Genomic DNA, 11,482 nt, shown 5'->3' on the forward strand with positions numbered 1-11,482 from the left:
TCTGAGTATTTCCTCTTTTACAGGAATTTGCGGCAAAAGCTCAATGACAAAAAAATACTTGAAAACGAGAAACAAGACTGCCCCCGAGTCTCAGATTACATGTTGAAATGCACACATCACCAATGTGCTGGGTGTCCTGTGTGTATATACAGAGGACAAAATGGATGGTCTGCTATGACCTCACAGAAGTCATTCACAGCATTGGACTCATAAAATAGAAAAAAGAGAGGGGGGATGTTTAAAAATAAAAAAATTGCACAATAAGCTATGAGCATAGGGGATATAATAACAGTGCCATTTAGAGGGTAAACAAGAACATGCATGCTTTATGGTTGGGACTCGCTAAAGGTGTGTTTTGTGTGAAATTAAGTTTCTGACCTGGAGGGGACATTTTGCATGTGAAGCTTCAGCAGATAGGACCTCTCAGGGAGTGTCATGGCAAAACAAATAGCTTCCACTGACTCCTCTTCTGTGTTTTCAATGTAAATACAGCATTTTTGTTCCCCATGGCAAGCAGCTCTCACAATATCTGATGGAAAAACAGCATCAGATATGCAGGTGCACTAAACTGTGCCACAAGGACATTCTCTGATACAAGCACTGCCTATCTTCACACAAGCTGACCTTTTCCCCCTGTAGTCACTTACAACTATTAATCAGTGTACTCTGTTGTTGGTTTTGCGTAGGAGAGACTTACCAGGATTACCAGTAAAGATGTGCAGGCTGTATGGCATTAAGAAAGAACAAACAATACTCGGCTGGCAGTATGGGCTACTGTAAACATCCTTGACTGGAAGCTGGTGCTTAAGATAGAGCTTTCAGTCGGATGTTTGCAGCAGCCAACTGCCATTACCTCATCTCCAAAAGCTTAATGAAGTGTTGTACAAGTGTCACGCAAAACACTGACCCCTCTCTTCCTCGCTTTCTTCAGGTGATGAGAACTATGTACCTTTACATCAATATGAAGACAATGTTGGTGACAGTATTTTTTAAGTCGAACGTTTTTAGTCCGTGATGTCAGGGCATGTTTCTTTGATAATTATAATAATGTATATAATTTATGGAGGTTTTACACACCTGAGCTCTTAAACCAGTGCAAAGAGATATTGCTGTTTTTTTTTTTTTTTTCATTTTAATAGGTAAATGTGAAAAGGGTGAATAAGATTCAGAGTTTTTCTTTTGGCACCACATGTGGATCTTCAGAACTGTGTGAGTAAGCTGAGTGGTGTGACCTCAGGCAGGTGGAAATGGAAAGTGTAGGGACAACGGGACCCAGCAGTTTGTCTTGGATATGGCTGAAGTGCTGACTCCAGGGGCTGAGCGTCAACCTCGGGCTGAGGCACACCATTTGTGTTGGATTAGCACCTCAAAACCTGTAAAACACATTCCAGTTTGGCACCTGTGGAGAGCTAAAACCCAGATTAGTGCTACTGCTCCTGTGCTTACTCTCCCCTTCGTATTAATTCAAAGGCTTGTAACACGGTGTTGAGTATCACAATCTCTTTTTCCCACCTCCTGCATGTCCCCCATGGGGAGCGCAATGACGCTCACAGAAATGTGATCCCGTAGCACAGCTCTGCCTGGCAATGGGAAATTGTTCGTAGAGAAAAGGCTTACACTGAGGTAATTTTTCAGCTCCTTTTCATATAGTTCATTAATTTTCAATAATATGGGCTTAATGGTTAGGCTTGACTTGAATTATTTGCAAATGTGCTGTGCTTTAGTAAAACTTGTAGATTTAACTGAGTTAGCTAAGTTCAGTGCTTACCTGACTCTTAATTGCAGTAGATACTGTAATGTCAGTCCTTGTTTGACACAGAGTTCCTATTTCTCCCAGGAGTACAATTTGGTGAGTAAATTTCATAGCATATAATGTACTTGATTAAATTTAAAGTGCTATGCTTTTTTGCCTTCCTACATCCTAGAATATTTACAATATCTAATTATTTATTATAAATTTCTTAATGAGTGTCCAGTTTCAGCACTCTGGACAGCTCTTTTTGGGTATGACAGTGGAGTCACCCAGTCCCAGGGGAGATGGACGTTCCCCAGGGAAGAGGGCTGACTGATGCCTATCACCCCAAATCATTTGCTTCCCAGGACCTCCTTAGGTTTTTTTTTTTTTTTTTTTTACTTTCTGATTTCAAACTTTCTCATGTATTCTACAAATTGCAATTGACACAAACATTTACATAATGATAAAAAAGGTGCAAATGGGAGAACTGATAACATGTTTGTACAGTTCAACAAACTTGGCTAAAAGCAGCCTAATGATAAGAATAGCTGTATGATTAAATCTGCTTTAATGTAACTGTTCCAGCAATTCTTATTTGCCATGGGATGGGTGTTAAGAAGTTAAAAGGTTTAAAAGAACTACTTGTAAGTATAAGCTGCATGAATGGGAGCTGAAAAACAGTGTATTTGTTTTTGAATACAGTATTAAAAATCAGTATACTCTTGTGGACTTTTCCATTAAGTATACATAAAAGATGAGCTAACACTTAACAGCAACATGGCAGTTGCTTTTATTATAATTTTTTGCATTGGTCTTGAGCTCTTGTTCTATGTCTGCATCCTTTTCCCTTAATTAATGCTGCTTCAAGTTTTATACATTTGTTCTTACCTCTGTGTATTTTTTCTTATTTACAGTACCATATACTGCCTCCGTCTTTATATATGTCTTTCCTTTCATACCCATGCCCAAAGGCCTGACATTTCCCACAACAATCACTGCATGCATTAAGAGAACTGACTGAAGGCAAAAGAAAGCTCTTGTCCAGTAAGAGGAAATAGGCCTCAAGAATGTGAAAGCTTCAATTCAGGCAGGTTCACAGGGTCTGGGAGTGGCCACATCCTCAAGAGAGGGGGATCTTGGACTGGAGCCATTAAAGCTGCATAGGCACGGCAGATGACGTAGGTCTGTGTGAACACCCAAAACCTCCCCTCTTTCTATCTCTACAGTGGCCTTGCCCTCTATGCCCCCACCCCTAAAAATATATAGAGCTTGTGCCACTGTCAGGCCCATAAGACCAGCACTCAGGTGGCCAGTCTGCTGATGAATGCAACTCTATTTATAGAAAGTGCTGCTTATCTCAGAGGTGAATGACAAACATTGAGCAGATTTCTCACGGGTCTGTAAAGTATACGAGTTCACCGAAAAGCTTTCATCCACTGTTTTCTGCCCTGTCTCATTATAGCACGGCCATAAAGCAGTCAGGTGAGCACAGTATGTAAGTGTCTCTAAGTTGTGTTTGTAAAACCAGGTCATCTCAGCTTAACCCCTAGGAGCCCTGTGAGCAACAGGGAATGTAAACATCCTACACTCTCAGCTGGAGTCAAGACAAGGCCGGGAGTGGGGTGTTTGCGCTCTCTGGCTTACGAATGTTGGAGAAGGATAGAGGAAACGGAAACAGCACCACAGAGGAAACTCTGCCATCATATCAGTTCAGCTCATTGGATACATCCGGAGGCTTTCAATGCCTGGTACATTAAAGCAGTAACCTGTTATAGTCTTGATATTTCTTCAATTCTGTGTGGCTTTTTCACCTTCAAGATTATAACGTTGCTTTTAAGTACTTTCACTAGACATTCTAAATACCCTTGATGTCCGAAAACCTTAATAGACAACAAGAGGCTTCTGTTCTCTTTGTGTGACTAGAGACCAGTGTTTGTAGGTGGGTGTGGTTTGTAGAACTCTGAGGAAGTGGGGCTCCATTGTGAGAATTGCTACTGGGTCAGGAGGTGAGGCTGAAGGCTCTTTTTGAAGCTCTCCACCCCAGCAGGGTGGGACAACTCCAATGCTTCCAAGAACTCCTGTCCAGACTAAGCTGTTGTCACGGCGACAGAGTGGCCCAAGAGGAAATAGCTATTTATACCCACCAAGTGCAGAAAGAGAGGCACCCTTCCAATGGGCGGCATTTAACTCACATCCTCTAGCAATGTGAGTTTGGGCTTTAGCATGGACCCACTTTCTCATTTGTCATCCAGTATTTAAAAAAAGGTCTTCTGTTACCATCTTGCAGTGATTTACATAGTGATGGCTTGAGAAACCATGCAGTGGATGTTGTTTTCAGGCCTTACTTGTAGGCATACATACACTCATGTAACTTTTGTTCTCTGAGCTATTACTGGATTCCCTATGCAGAATCTTGTATGTGTATGTTGTGTCTTTGTTGCTTCCCCCCTTTCTGTCCCACAGTGGCACTCCGGATGCATGCCTGGCGGTTTGTGGTTCCCACCCTCTCCCACTGCAATTATTTCAGTCTACTTTTATTTACAGACATCATAACAGCAGCTGCTATTTCTTGTTCCACAAGGTGGCAGACTGTCTCTAAAGATGGGCTGTTAATAGCATTTATAGGACCGATTGTGCAAACAATTTCAATCGAAAATTATTTATGACGTGCGGCTTTGAAATTTAGACAAAAACTGTTTCAGAAAACTGAAAAAATAACAAGCTACAGAAAATACTATGTCAAAAAAAGTTTTTGGAATGATTTAGAAAAGTGTTTTGATAATTTCTTTGACCACATTTTCAACAATTTAAAGCAGAAAATACAGAGGGTGGCACTCCTGTATTAGATGCCTGGGCTTATTGGTGACATGGTCTTTTAAGTTTTTAATCTACAGTATGAACCATCTTGTTACAAATAATCCGCATTTTCTCTTTAAACTATGCCTCACTTCACAAGGGTGAATCTATTCATATGGTGGTGCCACTTGACCCAGTAATGCTGTGTGTGTTTGTCTGAAAGTTTTATTTGTTTTCTACAGGTGAGCAGCATTTGGGGATTTTGGAGTGTTAGTTTTATTTCCGGGCAAGAAAATGAGTTGCATGCCAGACATACTATGTGTCCCTGAAGCGAAGTGGTATCAGTGTTGTGTATTGAATTATAAGATTTTGTTTTTTTATTTATTTAGACATTCAGTAAATCATAGTTTACTATTAATAAGACTGGACAGTGCATTTGACACACATTATTCAACATTGTATACTGCTGAATAAAAGGTAAGCAATTTGGATGTGAAAACAAGAATTGTAATGCCAGTTCAAAAAGGGGACTGGTTAACAAAGCACCTGAATCACTTAAGGTTTTTGTTGAAATATACAATGTACAATTATAGCACTAGTATTAAATTTGAATCTTTAAATGTATTTAATTTAAATGTGTTTTATTTATCTTGTTCAATAAATAAATATATTTATACCACACTGCTTGTTGTCTGGTAATTTTACAGATCATATTGCTGTTGGTTTTTTTTTCTTTCTTCAATTCACATGTTGATTTTTAGTTTCAGGGGATGTCCACATTTTTAACCACATGGGGAACTGAAACCAAACACTGTTCACTGGTTTTGTGCTGCTGCATGCACATGAATACATGCAAGTGTATATGTGCAGTACTAAAATATGCTTAGATTCCATCCATATGTTCTTGTTTACAGGCTATAAATAGTGATTTCAATATCAAGGTCATGCAGGTGTAGTATACAGCTTTCAGCATGATTAAACACCTCATACAATCGTCAAATTTCCTCCGTCACAAACAGATCCATGTAACTTAAAATTCACAGTATACAAATTAGAGGACATGTCCAATAGGTAACATTAAACACAGTACCAGGTCCTTGGTTAGAGTCGGAGTTTCACATTATTTTCCCAGTGAATTCATGTTTTTTTCTGGGTGTTCCAGTTTCCTCCCATCTCCCAAAACTATGGCGTAAGGTTGAATATGGCTCTAAATTGAATTTGTAAATGTTCATGTACATGATCCTAGGTGTATTTTTGCCTCACCCCTAGTGTTACTGAAATAGTGCTCAGGAACGCAAACCTCTTACTCTGCAATGTTGAAACTTCCCTTTGTGTAGGAACATAAAGCACATGAATGCTTGCCCTAAATGGAAAGGACGTTTCTTGGGGTTTCTTGTCACGTTATTTAAATCTCATTGTGTATTTTCAATGGGAATTTTCATAGTCTTAAAATTTTGTAAAATTTCATATATTATACAAACAATATCAGATACCTTAAAATAAGACCTTCCGATACTCCTATGTACTCTACCAATATTGGTTTATTGTCACAGTCTCCTGCCTTCTGAGGGCTTTGTGCACACTTTCTTCCCAAATGAAAAATAAACAGCACCTTTTCCTTTAGCAAGCAGCAGGGGTGCCAGAACACTGAGTGATATGGAAATTCTATTGCTGTTCACTATCATCTCCAAACAACCGCCATCATGTTCGGTTTCTGGAACATTCCTCTCTTGCCCTGTGACTGGCACTCTATAACAGCTTGCCAAAATAAACGTTTGAACTGCTGCTCCCAGTTAAGGTTTGAGAGGGATGGTGTGTGTGTCAGAATGAAAGAGATGAAAGGAAGGGGGTTCATCTCTTCTAGAAAAAATGGCATGATTTGGTTTGAGTGGAGGGCACTAGGGCCTGCCCTGTGCACCTCCTGCACCTGCACTTAGTCTCTATCTCTGCTTATAGGCAGTGTAAGATCTATTCAGTTTAAACTACTAAAGCAGAGAACAATGTTACAACTGGGTGTCTGAAATTCTGATTCTCTACTCAGGGAATCGATGAACTGCACTGCAGTTTCTGTGTACTTTTGTGTTTAGATGTGAAAACGTCCTACCTTAATCTCCAGTGGGCAAGCAAGGGCAACTTGACAATAAAAATCTTTCTCAAATAGAGCAAAGAAAACAAGACACGGTAAGCCCTAGGAGAACAACTTTGGGAGCTGGAAGCAGGGTAGGTACAATGGTCTGTAGACCACACAAAGGTTGGAATAGGATCCAAAAGGAAGTAGTGGCTTGTAGACCTCAGATTGATAGAAGTAGTATCCAAGTGGGCATAAGAGCATATAGAGTTAAAAATAAGAAGGAGCCTTGAAACCTCAGGAAGTCAGATTAGGATTGAAACAGGAGCCTCATGATGGTGGGAGTGGGATCCAGACACGAATAGAGGCTTGTCAACCTGAGGATTGGAGTCAGGAAAAAAATAGAAGTAAGATCCAGAGAGAAATAATACCATGAAGACTTCAGGAAAGTGATTTGTGGGCCACATAATGTTAAGCATTAGTGAAGTGGGTACTTGGATACTTCAGAATAGATACTTTGTGATGAGTTAAAGAAACAAAAGACAGAACTGCTTTGTATAAAGAAATGACATAACTTTAAATTAATAAAGTCCTCAGGGAGATCTGAGATATACAGCATAGCACTTTTAAAACAAGGAGGGTGCAGAAGGGGGACACACCAGTAATCTTCTGTTCCATTCTCAACATGAACCATATGGCCAAATATTTTCTGCTAGATTTGAAATGTGGCAGTGGAGATTTGTGCTTATTTAGCCACAACAGCATTAGTGAGGTCAGGTGCAGATGTTCGAGAAGGCCTGACAAAAAAAAATCTTAAATCTTATTTTGATACATTTCATATACAAATCTAAAATAGGAAACCTTCTACACCTTATGGAAGCACTGTCATTGCATTACCATACCCATAAATTAACTTATACATGATGCACAATTTTTTAAATGCTCTCCATATTTCTTTTTTTATATGAATTAGGAATAGGTAAATATGCATATCACAGTAAATCATCAATCAGTAATCAATAAAGTAGGTCCTTTGGTGTTCTGCGCCATACCAGAAACAAAAATAGATAAAAATAAATTAATTAATTAAAAGTGCTATATTTCTTCTTTTTCTTTGCTATTTGATGTAATTTAAATAATATGCTTAATAGTGTGCTCTCTGGTGGTCTAACACTCCAGCTTTATTAAACAGCTGGATTTATGCATTTTCAATCCAAGTTGTCAGCTACATGGAGTCCTGTGGAATGGGCTTCTCTTGGGCTTCTTTTGGGTAGTGAAAAAGACTACCACAGTCAGATTCATAAACACACACACAAACACACACACCTAGTCAGCAAGTTGAGGTGAATCATTGTGTTGGTTCTACACAGAGACAATTAGAATAAAAGGCCACCACCTCATTCTGTCACTCCCAATCAGCTCATTTTCTTTCTCAGCACATCCAAGTGCACACTCCCTCAGCAGGAACACTCAGGTTTGCCTAATTCACTTGATACCTTATTGACAGTGCTTACTGTACCAAACTATACATCTCCCACTGATTTCTCTACTACATCTGATAAATTTGAGGTGAAATAAAAGTGAGGTTAATTGAATGACAAGCTTAACACAATCACAATGTAGTCATCAGGAATGAAAACCATAGATAACAGTGTTGAGTAGTGGGTGATGAAAGACTGCAGTAAAGGCAGCAGTAATCCAGAAAAGTATCCACATATAGAGTGATTATCTCTACCTAACTGGACCTGATGACACAGACCCTTGGCAAAATGAATGGAATTTAATGATCATTCAGTTACTGTTATCCTGCATGTGAGTGCAGACTGACAGATAGTTTGGGCACTTTTCCATTAATATATGCATAACAAGTTAATTATATTTGGCCACAGACAGTTTTTTTAACTGCCAAAACCTATATGATCAGTTACAGCCATGTTTTGAATAATTACTGAGTTTAAAACATGAGGATCATGCAGAAACCTAGGAATAGTTTGAAAATTAAGGATTGGTATGTTATGCAGATGTATTCTGAGTAAGATGATAATGGTTTAAGGAATAAAGGAATTTGAGATATGAGCCAAAAGATTGCACTATTAGCAATGGTGACCTGTTGTAAGTGTTCTAAATGTAATACTACTACAGGCTTGTGTGTGTGTGTGTGTGTGTGTGTGTGTGTGTGTGTATATATATATATATATATATATATATATATATATATATATATATATATATATATATATATATATATATATATATTCCACACAGACAGTTAATGAGGTGATACCAGAGAAACTGTACTTTTAACTTTCATACAGATTACATAATCAGAGAATATTTGTTTTGTGTATTGGTTTATTTAAAAGTAGACATTTCTTTCTAGACAAGTTTTCTATACATATATTTTTATATATGTGAGGCAAGTAGTCACTGAGATTTAGGTTGTTTTATTTATGTGTCTGTGAAGAGAGATGATAGAGACGGCAAAGAGCGCAACCTGTATGTTCTTTACTTTACAAAAGCACAGCATTTTGTTGTTATTATGAGTGTATGCAAATAAAAGTATACCCTTCACATATTTAAATGATGTATTGCTCTTACCTGTACGATCAAAAAAGACAGAGTAACTTCAGTTTGTTTTGCCGTTATGAGGAAAAAAATGCCACAAAATCTGCCGATGCGTCTATCGACCCCAGAGGGTTGAGGGTTGAGTGCATCAGTAAAACAAATGTTTAGTTTTATATACACAGTTGTGGACATTATGGAAGCAAATCTAATTTGTTACTGTAATTAAGTATTTTTTTTTTCGTGTATTTGTACTTTACTCAATTATTTCTGTTTGGGGAGATTTTTACTTTAACTTTACTACATTTCAAAGTCAAATATTTAACTTTTTACGCAACTACATTCCGCAAAAACAGTTGTGTTTTATTTATGAGTGGATAAAAAATAGTAAAACACACAGCAAGCCACCAATCAGGATAGCGCTTTCCGTTCTAAACTTGCGGACATTGGGCATCTTGCCGGTGACGTCACGGGGCGTCCACGCAAAAAAAAATCGATCGTTGTTTTTTTTTTGTTTTTCATTCGAACGGTCACGTCAATTATTATATCAGGTCACGGTGAAAGATCCTGGTCAGGACACACCACCCGAGTTAAATGCAGGTGGATGGAATTAAGCTAGGCTAAGCTAAGCTAAGCTAGTATAAGCTAAACTTTGGTGTTAAGTAATGCTCGTTGGACAACTTAAGTGATTAACTCAGGCACATTATCTAGCATTGTTTAGAGTGATTGAAGTTTATCTGTTGGAAAACTGGCTGTAAAGGCATTAATAAACAACATGACGAGTCAATTGGGAATGCAATGAATTTATTGAAGTCTGAAGTAAAGCAATATTTGAGTTGACTCCTGTGTCTTTGGTTGACTGAGTCCTTTTTTTCGAGTTAGAGGAAGAATTGACATGCAAAATCCAAGATAACTTGACACTCATACACTCAGAAATGACAGGTGGGGGATGGGTGACGTCACCTCAGTAAGGAGAGCTGAATCCAAATAAAAATTATGGATGACAAATAGGTCTAAACCCCCAGGAGCCCAATTTAAAAAAGAGGGAAGAAGTAGGGGGAAATGTGCAAAAATAAAGGTGTGTATGCAGCTCTTTCACTTAGGATGTTATGAGGACAGTAAATGATAATGCATTTAATGAAATAGGCTTATAACTGTCTAGCACTCAGGTTATGGTGTGCATAGAGCAACAATTTTTTTTAGTTTGCATATCATTATGATGTATAGTATGTAGTTTATCATAATGTGTTTAGCAACAAAACAATTACAGCCTCACTAGTCTAGTTGGATTGTAGTTAAACTGGCATTTATTCATTTGGTTACTTTTAACTGAGGTGATGTCATAAAGGTTTGCTGTGATTGTACTGAATAGGTCCTAAACTGAGTTTAGTAAGGGGAAATCTCCAGCGTAGCTTAAAATGCTCATTTAAAAGACGTATAAGAATATTAATGTGTATGAATCGTAGGGCTTCAATCAGCCAAAGAGTTGTATGGTTCTTGGTTCTGAGAGTTTTATAAATTGTACCTAATGATGTGTATTTAACTGTGCAATAAATGCATTTAGGGTGATATTTATACATAAAATGGACTGCTCTGAAATAAGTCTTGCTCATCCAGTGATGGTATCTGAAGGAGAGATGAGCTATTTAAAGCTGAAACAATGGGGGAGACATTGGGTCATGGTGTGGTGACCCACAGGGCATCATTCAAGCTAGAACCATTGCTGGTTGGTGGTGTCCACTAAGCAACGAACATACAGTTCAGCATCAGTTCAACAGCAAGCAGAACATTTTAAGGGGAATAAATGATGGAAGAAACCCCTGACTCTAACTTGCCACAAACACCCGTGACCTTATTTGCGTGATATTTTGAAATAGATGAAAATAAGTTTTTGGGTTCATGATAATTTATTAGATATGTTTAACATATTAATATCACTCTATTAATAGATTGTAACATTAGAGTTTTTTCACATTTACTAAGTTGATTAAGAAAGAGTCTTGTGACAGAAATGATAATAGGAACATTATAGCCACAATAAATTATGGTATTTTGGATACTTACAAAAGCACATTTTTTCCTTTACTGGAGTAATATTTTACCTACTGTATCTCTACTTTTACTCAAGTACAACACAAATTCCGGAAATGTTGGGACTTTTTTTTTTTTTATTTGAATAAAATGAAAACTAAAAGACTTCAAATTACATGAGCCAATATTTTATTCACAATAGAACATAGAGAACATAACAAATGTTTAAACTAAGAGATTTTACACTTTTCTGCACAAAATTAGCTCATTTCAAATTTAATGCCTGCTAC

Source organism: Silurus meridionalis, chromosome 2 (assembly GCF_014805685.1).
Source record: "Silurus meridionalis isolate SWU-2019-XX chromosome 2, ASM1480568v1, whole genome shotgun sequence".
NCBI lineage: Eukaryota > Metazoa > Chordata > Actinopteri > Siluriformes > Siluridae > Silurus > Silurus meridionalis.